The sequence below is a fragment of the Rhinolophus sinicus genome, linkage group LG04 (assembly GCF_036562045.2).
Source record: "Rhinolophus sinicus isolate RSC01 linkage group LG04, ASM3656204v1, whole genome shotgun sequence".
Lineage (NCBI taxonomy): Eukaryota > Metazoa > Chordata > Mammalia > Chiroptera > Rhinolophidae > Rhinolophus > Rhinolophus sinicus.
In genome coordinates, this window is record NC_133754.1 from 58,251,016 (window position 1) to 58,267,951 (window position 16,936).

Consider the following 16,936-nt stretch of genomic DNA (forward strand, 5'->3'; position numbering starts at 1 on the left):
AATGCACCTTCAGATGATTCTAGCTCTCAGACTTTCAGCAATCCCAGCTAATGTGGAGGGAGCTGTCCCTGCAGCACTCTGCCCAGATTGCAGATTTGTAAAATATTGCTGTTTTAAGCCCCTAAGTTTTGGGATGGTTTGTTATACAGCATTAGATGACTGGAACATTAGTATTTGAGCACAGTCCCATTCTTCTGTAATTCTCATTACTATCTAGCTTTTCAATGGTCTTTATTAAGATTTTTTTTTTAATTTACTGGGGTGACAATTGTTAGTAAAATTACATAGATTTCAGGTGTACAACTCTGTATTACATCATCTATAAATCCCATTGTGTGTTCACCACCCAGAGTCAGTTCTCCTTCCATCACCATATATTTGATCCCCCTTACCCTCATCTCCCACCCCCACCCCCTTACCCTCTGGTAACCACTAAACTATTGTCTGTGTCTATGAGTTTTTGTTTCTCATTTGTTTGTCTTGTTCTTTTGTTGTTTTTGGTTTATATACCACATATCAGTGAAATCATATGGTTCTCTGCTTTTTCTGTCTGACTTATTTCGCTTAGCATTGTACTCTCAAGATCCATCCATGTTGTCGCAAATGTTCCTATATCATCTTTTCTTACCACCAAATAGTATTCCACTGTGTATATATACCACAACTTCTTTATCCATTCATCTATCGAAGGACATTTTGGTTGTTTCCATGTCTTGGCCACCGTAAACAAAGCTGCAATGAACATTGGAGCACACATGTCTTTATGGATAAATGTTTTCAGATTTTTTGGGTAGATACCCAGGAGAGGGATTGCTGGGTCATATGGTAATTCTATTTGTAATTTTTTGAGGAACCTCCACACTGCCTTCCATAACGGCTGCATCAGTCTGCATTCCCACCAACAGTGTATGAGGTTCCTTTTTCTCCACAGCCTCTCCAACAGTTGTTACTGTTTGTCTTGTTGATGACAGCCATTCTGACTGGGGTGAGGTGATATCTCATTGTGGTTTTGATTTGCATTTCTCTGATGATTAGTGATGTTGAGCATTTTTTCTTATGTCTCTTTGCCATTTGTATGTCCTCTTTGGAGAAATGTCTCTTCAGGTCCTCTGCCCATTTTTCAATTGGGTTGTTTGTTTTTTTGTTGTTGAGTTGCATGAGTTCCTTGTATATTTTGGATATTAGCCCCTTATCGGAGGCACTGTTTGCAAAAATCTTCTCCCATTCAGTTGGTTGCCTCTTTATTTTGTCGATGGTTTCTTTTGCTGTGCAGAAGCTTTTAAGTTTCATATAGTCCCATTCATTTATTTTAGCTTTTACTTCCATTGCCTTTGGAGTCAAATTCATAAAATGCTCTTTGAACCCAAGGTCCATAAGTTTAGTACCTATGTTTTCTTCTATGCAGTTTATTGTGTCAGGTCTTATGCTTAAGTCTTTGATCCATTTTGAATTAATTTTGGTACATGGTGACAGATAGCAGTCCAGTTTCATTCTTTTGCACGTGGCTATCCAATTCTCCCAGCACCATTTATTGAAGAGGCTGTCTTTCTCCATTGTATGTTTTCAGCTTCTTTGCAAAAATTATCTGTCCATATTTATGTGGTTTTATTACTGGGTTCTCAATTTTATTCCATTGATCTATGAGTGTGTTTTTCTGCCAATACCATGCTGTTTTGATTATTGTAGCCGTGTAGTACAAGCCAAAGTCAGGAAGTGTGATACCTCCATTATTGTTCATTTTTCTTATGATTCCTTTGGCTATTCGGGGACTTTTGTGGTTCCAAACAAATCTGATTATTTTTTGTTCTATTTCTTTAAAAAATGCCATTGGGATTTTGATGGGGATTGCATTAAATCTGTATATTGCTTTGGGTAATATGGCCATTTTAACTATGTTGATTCTTCCAATCCATGAGCACGGAATGTCTTTCCATTTCTTTGTGTCTTCTTCAATTTCTTTCAAAAATGTCTTATAGTTTTCAGCATATAGGTCCTTCACATCCTTGGTTAAGTTTATTCCTAGGTATTTTATTCTTTTTGCTGCAATTGCAAAAGGAATTGTTTTTCGTATTTCTTTTTCTGAGATTTCATTGTTAGTATATAGGAATGCAATGGACTTTTTACGTTGATTTTGTAGCCAGCAACTTTACTGTATTCGTTGATTGTTTCTAATAGCTTTTTGCTGGAGTCTTTAGGGTTTTCTATATATAGCATCATGTCATCTGCAAAGAGTGATAATTTAACTTCTTCATTCCCAATTTGGATGCCTTTTATTTCTTTCTCTTGCCTGATTGCTCTGACAAGGACTTCCAACACTATGTTGAAAAGCAGAGGTGATAGGGGACAGCCCTGTCGTGTTCCTGAACATAGAGCAAAGGGCTTCAGTTTTTCACCATTAATTATGAGATTAGCTGAGGGCTTGTCATATATGGCCTTTATCATGTTAAGGTATTTTCCTTCTATACCTATTTTATTAAGTGTTTTAATCATAAATGGATGTTGTATCTTGTCAAATGTTTTTTCTGCATCAATTGATATAATCATATGATTTTTGTCCTCTATTTTGTTTATGTGATGTATCACATTGATGGATTTGCTGATGTTGAACCATCCTTGTGCTCGGGGATGAACCCCACTTGGTCGTGATGAATAATATTTTTAATGCATTGTTGTATTAGATTTGCTAGAATTTTGTTTAGGATTTTTGCATCTGTATTCATCAGAGATATTGGTCTGTAGTTTTCTTTTTTTGTGTTGTCCTTACCAGGTTTTGGTATCAGGGTAATGTTGGCCTCATAAAATGAGTTAGGGAGTACTGTGTCTTCTTCAATTTTTTAGAAGAGTTTGAGCAGGATTGGTATTAGATCCTCTTTGAAGGTTTGGTAGAATTCACTAGTGAAGCCATCTGGTCCCGGACTTTTGCTTTTGGGAAGGTTTTGGATGACTGATTCAATTTTGTTACTGGTGATCGATCTGTTTAGATTTTCCAGTTCTTCATGGTTCAGCCTTGGAAGGCTATATGTTTCTAAGAACTTGTCCATTTCTTCTAGGTTATTGAATTTCGTGGCATATCGTCCTTCATAGTATTCTTGGATGATCCTTTGTATTTCTGTGGTGTCCATGATAACTTCCCCTTTTTCATTTCTGATTTTGTTAATTAGTGTCTTCTCTCTTTTTATCTTAGTGAGTCTAGCCAAGGGTTTGTCAATTTTGTTAATCTTTTCAAAGAACCAGCTCTTTGTCACATTATTTTTTCTATTGTCTTTTTGTTCTCTATTTCATTTAGTTCTGCTCTGATTTTTGTTATTTCCTTTCTTCTGCTGACCTTGGGTTTCACTTGTTGTTCTTTTTCTAGTTCTTTAAGGTGTAACATGAGGTTATCTATTTGGGATTTTTCTTGTCTCTTGAGATAGGCCTGTAATGATATAAATTTCCCTCTTAAAACTGCTTTTGCTGCATCCCAAAAATTTTGGTAGGATGTATTTTCATTGTCATTTGTTTCTATGTATCTTTTGATCTCTCCTCTAATTTCTTCTTTGACCCAGTCGTTCTTTAAAAGTATGTTGTTTAATCTCCATGTATTTGTGTTTTTTCCTGCTTTCTTTTTGCAGTTGATACCCAATTTCAAAGCCTTGTGATCAGAGAATATGCTTGGTATGATTTCAATCTTCTTAAATTTGCTGAGGCTGATTTTATGTCCCAATATATGGTCTATCCTTGAGAATGTTCCATGTACACTAGAAAAGAATGTATAGTCTGATGTTTTAGGATGAAGTGCTCTATATATGTCAATTATGTCCATTTCATCTAATGTGTCATTTAGGGCTGCTATTTCGTTATTTATTTTCTGTTTGGATGATCTATCCATAGCTGTCAATGGTGTATTTAAGTCCCCTAGTATAATTGTGTTTTGGTCAATTTCTCCCTTTAGTTCTGTTAGTAGTTGCTTGGTATATTTCGGTGCTCCCTGATTGGGGGCATAAATATTGATGACTGTTATGTCTTCTTGTTGTATAGTCCCCTTTACCATTATGAAATGTCCATCTTTGTCTCTTGTTATCTTTTTCACCCTGAAGTCTGTTTCATCTGATATCATTATGGCTACACCTGATTTTCTCTGGGTACCATTTGCTTGGAGTGTCAATTTCCACCCTTTCACTTTGAGTCTATGCTTGTCCTTGTAGCTGAGATGTGTCTCTTGGAGACAGCATATGGTTGGGTTTAGTTTTTTGATCCAATCTGCTACTCTGTGCCTTTTTATTGGTGAGTTCAGTCCATTTACATTTAGGGTGATTATTGATATGTGAGGATTTCCTGTCATTCTATCTTTAGTTTTCTGGTAAGGCTGTGTCTCCATTGTTTCTTTGCCTTTTTGTTGTTGTCTATTATTTCTGTGTGGTGGTATTCTATGATGTTTCCCTCTGTTTCTTCTTTTATTACAGTACATATTTCAGTTCTGGATTTTTTTTTGAGTGGTTACCCTTAAGTTTATGTAAACGAAAGTTTGATATTTAGAGTATCCCATTTTCTTCAGCACGCTTACTTTCTCCATTCCCATATTCCGGTTCAGGCCTTTTCTCTCCCCCTTTTTATGTTTTGGTTGCCACAAATTGTCTCTGTTGATGGTGGTCGAATAGCCTCCTTTAGTATTTCGTTTTTTTTTTTTTTTTTTTTTTTAAAGTTTATTATTCTCTTGAGAGCTAGCATCAGAATTTTTTTTTTATAATGGGGAACAGTGTGTTTCTTCAGGGCCCATCAGCTCCAAGTTGTCTTCAATCTAGTTGTGGAGGGTGCAGCTCACTGGCCCATGTGGGAAATGAACCAGCAACTCTGTTGTTCAGAGCTCGCGCTCTAACCAACTGAGCCATCCAGCCACCCCACCTTTAGTATTTCTTGTAGTGCAGGTCGTGTATTAGAAAATTCCCTCAGCTTCTGTATGTCTGGAAAGGTCTTTATTCCTCCTTCATAGCTAAAGGATATCTTTGCTGGATATATTATTCTTGGGTCATACTTTCTCTCTTTCAATAGTTTGAATATTTGGTTCCACTCCCTCCTGGCTTGTAGAGTTTCTGCTGAAAAATCTGATGATAATCTAATGGGCTTTCCTTTGTAGGTTACCGTCTTCTTTTCCCTGGCTGTTTGAGTATTCTTTCTTTGTCATTGATTTTAGACAGCTTCAATACAATGTGCCTTGGAGAAGGCCTGTTGGGATTGAGGTAATTAGGTGTTCTATTTGCTTCTTGGATTCGAGGATCCAGTTCTGTCCACAAGTTTGGGAAATTCTCATCAACAATTTGTTTGAATATATTCTCTGTTCCCTTCTCTCTTTCTTCTCCTTCTGGTATGCCCATTATGCTTATATTGCTCTTTCTGATGGAGTCAGAAAGTTCTTGTAGAGTTCTTTCATTTCTTTTAAGTCTCAAGTCTCTTTCTTCTTCCATCTGTGTAATTTCCAGGTTTCTATCTTTGATGTCACTGATTCTTTCCTCCATCTGGTCAACTCTACTACCTAAGCTGGTTATTTCATTCTTAATTCCTTCTATTGAGTTCTTAATCTCCAGAAATTCTATTTGGTTCTTTTTTAAAATTTCAATCTCTTTCGTAAAATGCTCATGTTGTTCTTTGATTGCATTTCTGAGTTCATTAAACTGCCTTTCTGTGTTTTCTTGCATCTCGTTGAGTTTTTTTAGATCTGCAATCTTGAATTCTCTGTCATTTAAGTCACATATTTCCATATTTTTAAGTTCCTTTTTTGGAGACTTTTCACTTTCTTTCTGAGCTGTTTTGTTGCCTTGGTTATTTATGGCAATTACTGGCTTATTATTTCTCTTCCTAGACATCTACAGGAGTGGCTTCTGCAACAGGTTGATAGGGAGAAGTCTTTCTTTTGTTTTCCAGTACTTGTTGGTAGAATGTTTTATTTTCTCTCCGACTGCAGGCTTTTTTTTCTCTCTCACACGGTAGTGCTATGTTTTCTCTGCACTATTAAAGCTTCTCACACAATGGGGGGATTCCCTGGGAGACGGGCTTCTCCTCTGTTAATAGTTCGCCTGGTTCACAGGGCGCAGTGTCCGTGTGGGTATGCGGAGAGCTTTTGAAGTTCCAAAGCTCTTCCTGCACCAGATTCAGAGCCCGTATGTTTCAGCAGTTCTGTTTACTCCTGCAGGGATCCGCCCAGATAGGTGGGACCAGGGGCGGGGTGAGTTGTGAGAGGTGGCCCAGAGCAATGGTGGCGACCACCACCACAGCCGGTCCTGCTTCCACAGCTCTCTTCCCTTTGCCGGAACTAGTTGGGCTGTGAATCTGTGTCTGCAGTCCACAGCTCTCAGAACAGCAAATATTCTGTTCTTTTGATCTGACACTGCTACTGTTCCACCTCTAGCACCCGGCAGGTCGGGGTGGGGCGAGCTCTGGGAGGGTAGGGAGGGGGCGGCTAGTCTCAGTGCCTAAGGCGTCCGTTCTCTGCTCGGCAGTGAGGGCTTAAACCACCGTTTTCAGCCTTCTTCCCTCAGTCTTTTCTCCGAGGTCTCTGTGGTGAGCATTGTGTTCAGCCGTGTTATATGCTGCCCTCTCAGCCCTGTGGGCCATAAGCGGAGCACTAGCAGTCCGAGTTCTTCCCTCTCCTGCCGCTGCGGTAGTTTCGGGAAGCAGCGAGCTCGGAGCACTGAGCTAGGTCTGCGTCCTGCGCCCATGTGGCTCCGTCTCTGCACTTCTCCCTTCCCTCCGCGATTCGCCCACCTGTAGGTGATTTCAATAGTGGGCCTCTTCTTCTTGCCTGTCTGCTGTGCAGGGAGTCCTATGTGGAGTTTTTGTTGTTCGATTTGTTGTAAATTCCAGGGGAGCTTTACAGAGACTCACCTCACGCCGCCATTTTGATGACATCCAAGAGTCTTTAAGTGTTGTAGATTTGAATCCAAGCACCAATAACTACTCCACACAAGTACCAGTTACTTAGTTTACTTACTCAAACTTCCTTTCTTTGGTGCTGTCTTCTCCAATCTCCCACTGCAACTTTCTTGGGGAGGTGGAGTCTAGCTTCTGCTTCCTTATTTAATAGAGGTGCTACCTTACACAAGTCACTTCTCTGGGCTTCAGCTGCACTGCCTATTAAGTAAGAACAATATGTACCTTCCTGCAGGTCAAAAATTGGGAGGGGGGTCTCCTTTCACTTCTAAGATCATTGATTCCAACTATCATTCATCAGACAAAACCGCTTGAGAGTAAAATGAGTTTGCAGAGAAAGATTTCTGCTAGGTAAGGAAAGAGAATTTAAGGCAATGTCCAAAAAGAATATATAGAGCTACCTGGGGGAGGCAGCTCAAACTTTTGGTGAAACTGTTGGTCATGTGGCACTGTAAAATTCAGGAAGGTGGGAGAAAAGACAGGTCATAAGGTACATTATGTAGAATGAAGAGAAAAATCCAGAAGACCTGGTTGTTGTGCACTCACTGTTAAGAAGTTTTAGAAAATAATTACATGGCCATATAAATGGAATGCCATTCATGAAAATAATCACATAGAAAAGAGAATTACATAGGTTATGATAGCAGGACGATGAAGTTTGAAGGTGATAAATAAAACTGTAGGACAGAATTTGTAGGCAAGTTATGATGATTAAATGAGCAAAATGAACATTCTAATATGAATTCAAACAAGTAAAACATGAAGCTACAAACATAGCAAAAATAAAAGGCTTCTGCCCAAAGTTGAAGAGGATACATAAAATAGGACCCTATGCAATTGAAGAAGATGAAAAGTCAATGTAATTTCCAGATAATGCTCAATGAAGAAATTTATTTCCGTTAAAGATGCAGCAAATAGAAACAGCCAAAATATTTGTGGATAGCTATGGAAATATACATTAATAAGAATGAACCTAATTTTTTTCAATCACCAAGGATAAAAGATAAAGTATACATATCCATATGATATTGTGAGTCTTTTTACAGAAAGATACTTTTGAAATACAAGATAATATCATCATTATTGTTTTCATATCATCACTGCCCTTGCTCATTTGGTCAACAGCTGTTTCTCACTGTTTCCTTTCTTTGAATTTCATCCCATTTTTGGTCTCACTATCCTAAGAACCAACGAATTAAGTTTTGGGGAGTGTAGTACTTAAGCAAAGTTTAACCCCCAGTTGTTCTGAATGAATGAAAATTTGGACTAAAGATAGGAAAGTAAGAGGGCAACTTGGATTTTTTTTTTTTTTTTTTTGACTTTATTGGGGAAAAGTGTGTACTTCCAGGCCTTTTTTTTTTCCAAGTCACGTTGTTGTCCTTTCAATCTTAGTTGTGGAGGGTGCTGTTCAGCTTCAAGTTTTTGTCCTTTCAGTCTTAGTTGTGGAGGGCGCAGCTCAGCTCCAGGTCCAGTTGCCATTTCTAGTTGCAGGGGGCACAGCCCACCATCCCTTGCGGGAGTCGAACCGGCAACCTCATGGTTGAGAGGACGCGCTCCAACCAACTGAGCCATCCGGGAGCTCAGTGGCAGCTCAGTTCAAGGTGCTGTGTTCAATTTTTTTAGTTGCAGGGGGTGCTGCCCACCATCCCTTGCAGGACTCGAGGAATTGAACTGGCAACCTTGTGGTTGAGAGCCCGTTCTCCAACCAACTGAGCCATCTGGAAGGCAGCTCAGCTCAAGGTGCTGTGTTCAATCTTAGTTGCAGGGGGTGGAGCCCACCATCCCTTGCGGGAGTCGAACCGGCAACCTCATGGTTGAGAGGACGCGCTCCAACCAACTGAGCCATCCGGGAGCTCAGTGGCAGCTCAGTTCAAGGTGCTGTGTTCAATTTTTTTAGTTGCAGGGGGTGCTGCCCACCATCCCTTGCAGGACTCGAGGAATTGAACTGGCAACCTTGTGGTTGAGAGCCCGTTCTCCAACCAACTGAGCCATCTGGAAGGCAGCTCAGCTCAAGGTGCTGTGTTCAATCTTAGTTGCAGGGGGTGGAGCCCACCATCCCTTGCGGGAGTCGGGGAGTTGAACTGGCAACCTTGTGCTGGCAACCTTGTGGTTGAGAGCCCACTGGCCCATGTGGGAATCGAACTGGCAGCCTTCGGAGTTAGGAGCATGGAGCTCTAACCGCCTGAGCCACCGGGCCGGCCCGCAACTTGGATTTTTAAGGAAGGCAGAAAAGTACTCTATGAATATTTTCTTTGGCCTCACAAGAAAAGCTATTGTCTGTTGAAATTGCAAGTATTTTTCTGGCCAGTGGTAAAACCCTATACTGCTTGTATGCCTGAGATGCTGGGAAACTCAAGAGGTCAGGGCCATGTTTGGGTCTCTCTGACAAATGCAATATCTGGGCAATTCCTGATATTCCTAATTCCTTTTTTCCTTTCAGACTTTAGCTGCTCATCCCGTACTCAAAGCCCATCTTTATTTCAAGCACGTTAAATTAACCCTTAAATTTCCCCCATGAAGATACAAACTTTACAAATCTAAGGTTTGAGATCATAGTTTCAAGAGTTTTTACAGGTAAAGGTGAATTATGTAGCTTTGTAATATTGTTTAACTAAAAAACGTGTGTCCAAATCTTTAATACCATGTTCTCTGTTTTCTCTACCTGCTCCTTCATAGGAACATAGTGTGACTCTCCTTCCCTAAGTTTGGTCTTAGTGTGTTCCTAATTTCTGGCACAGACACATAAATCCTACCTCCACCTCTGTATTTTGTCTTCTCATGGTTAATAGGAGGATGCTTTCTTCTCATGACTACAGTATCAGCCTTGAGAATAACAAGAAAGAGTCAGTTTGCTATGGTGGGGTCCTCGTATCTTCTGAAAAGAAAGCTGACCCAGACACCTGACTTCAAACTCTGCTCTAACAAAAGCTTCCCGAGCCTGGACAAAGACTTGTAGATGCTATCTCGCCTCTTTGCCTCAACTTTGTCAATAGGGAAGCAGAGGCACCGATACCTGCCAAAGGCTGCTGCCTCCTTGAGCAAAGAGTAAGATGATATTCTCTCATTCCAGTGTTATTATTTTACACTCTTGAGATTTTCCTTGGCAGAGAGTAAACAGAGCACCTGTAAGCTAGTACCTCATTGTCCTCAGGCTGAGACAGCTGCGCTGAAGAAGGCTGTTGGAGGAGGGAGTAAATTCCCTTAAGAGAAGTAGGGAGGACATCAGGCGCTGGTGTGATTTTAGTCACTCTCTGAAAACAGTGCTGCTGATTTTCTTGTAGTTTCGGGCTTCCTCCCTTACACTGTCTGCTCCAGTCGTGTCACACTACTTTAGGACACGAGGTGTTTTGTCTCCTTTCTTTGCACATGCTGTTCCCTCTTCCTAGGCTTCTCTCTTTCCATTGAAACACCTGATGAACTCCTATTCATCCTTCAAGACTCAGCCAAGGTAACTCTTCCTCTGTGAAACCATCCTTAACATACTGCCCCTTATTTAGGTCACCAGTATACCTTATACTATTCTGATATAATGTTTATCATGATATATTGCAGTTTTAACATGTCTGTTTCTCCTATTAGATTATGAATTCTCTAAAGGTATCCCCCAAATTGATCACAGTGCCTATCATTCATGCACATGTTTATTTCTTCATTCAACAAATATTTCTTGAGCATCTAGTGATATTTGAGTGTCTACTACCAGGTCCTGTGTAGGTGCTAAAAATAAAGTAGTTCATGGGAAATACAGACCCTATGGAGGGAGATAGATAATAAACAAATAACAATTCTTTGTCAGGTGGTGATAAAATAAAATTGGGTAACAGAGTGTTGGGGTTCGGGACATTTAAATGGTTGGGATAGGCACCTGTCTTCGTCCATTGGGGCTGCTATAACAAAATGCTGGCGATTAGGTGATTTATAAACAACAGAAATTTATTTCTCCCAGTTCTGGAGGCTGGATGTGCAAGATCATGGCGCTGACAGAGTCAGGGTCTGGTGAGGGCCCATTTCCTGGGTGGCTGTCTTTCCACTGTAACCTCACATGGTGGAAGGGGCACGAGAGTTTTCTGGGTCAAGTTTATAAGGGCACTAATCTCATTCATGGGGGTTCTGCCTTCATGACTTAATCACCTCCCAAAGGCCCCGTCTCCTAATACCATCAATTAGGGGGTTAGGATTTCAATACTACATGAATTGGGGGACACAAACATTCAGCCTATAGCAGCCTCCCTGAGGAGGTGATATGTGACGTAGTTTTCTGGAATAATAAACATTAGTCCCAAGAAAGGTGAATGTGAAACACTGAGGAGATACAAAAACTGTACTGTCATTTGCTCACCACAGAATAAGCAATGAGCATGAATTCTTTTTTTAAAAAAAATTAATCTTCTGAAAAACTATGGCAATACAGCATTTAACAGGTTAAGTAAAATGATTTTCTTAATGATTTTCTGGGTAAGAGTCAAGTAAAGAGAAATGTGACCTTTCCATCAAGAAATTCATGTGCCTTTATTTCATGAGCATCTGATGAAAAGCTCATGTGTCTAAGTGCTGGGCAGGTCTTCATGTTTATTAGGGTCCATGTAATTTACTCTAGGGAACTGTCTTTAGGTTTAAATGAAAACCAGGCCAAACTTGGTATTTCTAAATCCTTACAGGTTAGGGCAAGCTCTTTTTTGTTTTTAAATATATAGCCATAGGGAAAGGTTTGACTATACTCAGAGGAAAAGGAGAAAGGGTAGCCTTGCTCAACAGTGAATCAAAATTCCACTCATTGTTTTTCATTTTAATCCTTACCTTTCTTTGTGTTAATGGATCATAGACATGTTTTGGGCACCATTTTGAGAATGTCATGTAACTAATGAAGTGGGTCATTCCACTTCAGACTAAAGTTTATTACGATAATTTTTCTGTGTAGGGACAACTCTTAGAATACAATCAAGATTCATCTATACCTACGTAATGGTTTCCTTGAGCTGACAGATACCGTAAGATTTATTTTTAAAATTTCTTAAATTCCAAGCTTTCTAATTAGAGGTAGAGATGGAATTGCATTGTAATTGTTACCATTTTAATTTCTACATGGAGCATCTATAAATTATACATCTGTTGAGGTGTCCATACTTGGAGTAATACTGTATTTTGCCATGTATAATGTGTACTTCTTTGCCCAAATTTGTGAAGGAAAAATAAGGATGCACATTTTATATGGGAAGTACTAATTATGTATCTATATAAATGTTTTTAATTCTTTTATTTATGCTTATGAGTTAAAAGTTTAGAAATCAATAGCGATATCTGTATGCAAAATAATACCCTGGAATACAACAATCGGTTTTGTTGAACTTACGACAAACTTGCAACGGCAAAGAGTTCTTGGCCTTCTGTGATATGTAAATATCGTAAATTTGTTACCGGTACATAAAATTTCTGATACCTTGTATCTGCTCTAGTGTTTTGTAATTCGTTACATAAAATTTCTTGTACCATAATATGTTTAAAAATAAATGCTAAAATTCCTTTATAATACAAAAAACAAGTACCTAAATGTAAACAAATAAAAATGTGAATTAAAAAATTAAAACAAAAGATTTTTCCCTGAAAATGTGGGCCAAAAATGTGGGTGCACATTATACACAGCAACATATGGTGATGAGGCATGGGTTAACATAAAAATGTGAAATTTAAAATTTTTTGACATCTTAAGAACTTCTGGCATTATGTCTAGGTTTCTTCATCTGAACACTTCTTACAGCTTTCTCACTGGTGAAACTAAACATCTTAATTGAATTAAATATCCTCCCTCTACCAGAACGCTGAAGAATGGGATGGTTAATTATGTTCCATGTTACATAACATCATTTGGGTATTTTACTATAAAATTAACTAGAACAGATAATCCCAAAGTGACAGGAACTATTAGATTTGTTTATGTTATGTTCAATTCAGTTACAAAAATATTTTCAGCTGAAAATAGTGAAATCTGGTTATGAAATCATGTTAATTGGTACCTTTTGAGCCAAGAACCAGAAACCATGGGTCATTTGGTCTATCACAGCTGATCTTGCTGTGAGCAGCTGCCAGTCTTTGAGTTGCTAACTTGTTAGAATCAGTAAGATTTGGATGGAGCTCAGTGAAGGCTGAAATTACTTTGGACTTTCCCGTTTGTGGGGAAGTGAGATCATAAGTTTCCCAGTTATCCCCTTTGTTTCATCTTAGACATGTTTACTCTAAGTGAGAAATTCAGCTTGACCCTGAACTTTACCCTTGGCTATATGCTGCTTCTAGGCTGGAAGTTGATTCACTTATTTAGAGGTCTACTCACATACCTGAATGCAGGAATCCATTTGTTCACATTTTTCGTGTGTGTGTGTGTGTGTGTGTGTAATGAGAACAAGCAGTGCTCAGAGGCAGTGCCTCTTGACAATCAATGAGACCAACAAGACAAATAGGCCTGAATGCTTAGAGGAAATTGAAAATAGAGACCTGAGTGAAATCCCAGGTGGTGGTGGGTATTGTATCCAGATTATCAAAGCTTGTCATGATATGCATAATATTTAGATATGGTCATTCATATTGACAAAGACATGTGGTTGTTTTTATAATAAAAAATTTCGGGGCATTTCAAAAAGTATGGAAAATAATAAGCCATTTATTCAATCTATGCTGTGTGCTCCTCTTTCTGACCCCATTTCTCTTCCCCACTCTCTAGAGGTAACCACAACTTGGTGTTTATTGTTCCCAGGCATATTTACATATTTTACTACATATGTGTATGTCCAAAAATAATAAGATGGTAATAATATATGAATTGTGTGTATATGCGTGTATGTATATCAATTAGGATAACTCATGGAACGTAATCATAAGGCAACTTCATTTTTGTCTACAACTTTTTTTGTCCATTAACATTTATGTATTTATTGGGTATAGTTCTTCCTGTCTCAGGATGAAAACTGAGGAAGGTCCGTGATTACTCTTGTCACTCTTTGGTTGGGGAAAAAAAAAGTCCCATGAGCTCTTTAAGTTAGAAAACACAGTCCCAATTCAGTAATTAAAACATCCAGTTTTGTTATAATAATAATAAAAAAAACCCTCTATGGAGAATGGTGCCATATTGGTTGTCAATATGGTTGCTGTTGGGAATTCTGGGTACTTACAAGATGATTTTTTCTATCCTGAAGTAGTCCCTCCATATCATTAGATACTAAGTAAAGATATCTTTCTGCAATAAAAATGCCCAAAACATGCTGTTAGGCCTTTCCTTTTCTAGTTGTTTAACTGAAGCAGTCCTCATTTTAAAATTAGACAGTAACATCTACATTATGTTGCTTTTGAAGCACATAATCCTTCGAACATCTAAATTAGGAAGTGGACTAAATAAAACATTTGCACTGTATGAGATGCACAAAGGATGTGCAGAAGTCATGTGCACCGATGCTTTAACTGGGAAAAGGTCATATGACATCTGTTTCTGAGTACTTGTATATCACAGAATCTGAGTTTCTACAGTTATGTTGTTTGGCATTTGGTTGTTCCCAGAAGACTAATTGCCAAAACATTTTGAATACAAATTATTATGTTCATTTCCTGGCAATAAACTTGTCTGTGAAAATATGAGGTAAGAGAATATATACATGAACAGGAACATTAAGATCAAGAACAGATCTGGCAGCCAATGGACTGATTTTTAGCGCCACCTCTCTCATCATATTTTTAAAGAAAAAACTCTATTATAAGTGAAACAAAATTTTTCAAAGACAAGGTAATTTATTAATCTGAAGAGTAAAGATTTCACTACCAAGGTAGAAAGTGACAGCACAAAATTAAATGAGTTCTGACAAGGTCAATACTTACATTGCTCAGATACTATTTTTTAAAAATCAGAAAATTCTGTTGGCATAAAGTTGTTTTAACTTGACAATGACCCTTAACAAAATATCTTTGGCTGTGTCTGATTTATAAAATTATCTCTTTATGCAAAGAACTTTAGGCATAAAGTTTTTTAAAGTAGGTATTAAGTTCCTATAGGGCTGCCTGGTTTTAGGCAGAATTTCACAGAACTTTACATCTGCACCACTTGAGGTATATGGAAAGAACTTAGGATACACTATAGAAGAGCCATAACCTTTATTATGGTAATCTAACTCTATGTTTACTCATTTTGGAGCAAAATACATGTAACGCTATACTCCTAAACTATGTTAGAACTTAGGTGGTGTGGGACCTACATTTTGGCATTCACAACTCACAGCAAGTAAGAGGTTAGTCAGACGCTTGCTGTCTTCTCCGTTTCTAGTTTTTGTGTACTGCGGAGTAATATTATTAAACCATTTACTCCAGCTCATGTGGGAGGAAGAATAAAACCCTTGACATCTTACACATTTGCAGATTAAAGTTCATCACTGTGTAATGGGCATGTTGATGTTTATCCTCCAACCAAGCACCAGTGAGGGTGGGGATCACTTTGGCTTATTTCCATTAGTATTCATACTATAAAATAGTCTCTGGTGATTAGCTTACAAGCCTCTTTGATTGATTTTAGCTGCTAAATGGGTGACAAACACATTTTCCACAGTATCTTATAACTTTGTCCAGAGAAATCTAGTAAGGGCTTAAATGAGTACAAACTATCATTCACACTTTATTAGGTCCTAGAGAACTTTGAAAAATGAAACTTTCTAAAAGTGAACTTTTATCTGAAGATTAAATAAGTCAACAAAATTAAAGGAGAAATATAGTTTAAAATGTGTCTTAGCTTTAATCATATCTAGATTTAACGTCACATATTGGCAATGTCAGTCAGTGATACACATTTGAATGAAAGGACAAAATATGCGTAAGAGACTTATTCATTATTTATTATTTATATTACCTACCTACTTCAGAGGTTTTGAATGCAATTCATTTCCTTTCTCTGGGAATTCCTGATCTAGAGAATGGTCATTCAAATACTCAATAGTTATCTCTAGGCAAAAATCCACTCTAATGGAGTTTGAGCCACAGATATCATCTCTTTCCAGTCTTAGAACAAGACTTTAAAAGGGGAGTATACAATTCACTACCTTATCAAGTCAAACACCAGACTAATCAAGATGCGGTAAAGTAACTGTTACTGACCTGTCAACTTATATCTTATTTATCCACTTTACAAATATGTGAGTGCTAAATGTATGTAGTACCATGCATGATAATGCTTGGAGTTAGGGATGGATGTAAGGACAAGTAGAAATAATCTCTGCTCTTATAGAATTTTCAGTTTCCATTGTTGGGCTGAGGGGTTGGGCTGGGGGAAGAGAGAAGCATGGCAAAGGGAAGGGGAGATAAGCATATAAATCAAATATAACACTAATACTCTGATCTCCTTTGTATGAAATTAAAACAAACAACAAAGCAAGAAACAAAGCATGTTTACTCCTGAGAAACTATAACTTGAGCTTATGCTAGGAGCCAGAGCCAAGTGGAATATGGAAGGAACTTAATTCAGGTCTTATGACTTCTTTTTATTTGAGTAAGGAAAAAAAAGCTAAAAATCTTACAAAGAAAAATAATCTCACAAAAGAAAAGTTGGGGGTGGGTGGGTGGCCGGATGGCTCAGTTGGTTAGAGCGCGAGCTCTTAACAGGGTTGCCGGTTCAATTCTGGCATGGGATGGTGGGCTGCGTCCCCCGCAACTAGATTGAAAATGGTGACTGGACTTGGAGCTGAGCTGCGCCCTCCACAACTAGACTGAAGGACAACAACTTGGAGCTGATGGGCCCTGGAGAAACACACTGTCTCCCAATAAAAATTAAAAAAAAAAAAAGAATGTGCTCCACAGCAGGAGCGAGGGGAAAAAGTTTAAAAAAAAAAAAAAGTTGGATAACAAACTGTGTTTTATAAGCTGTTAATATCTACAAATGCAATTCATTAAAAACAACAATGAAGTGATCAGATGATTCAAGACAGTAACAATAACTGATACTTTTTTCCTAATGAAACATCCCAATCTCTCCTTTCTTTAATTGAATACATTTTTGACTGTTAGGGAGTAT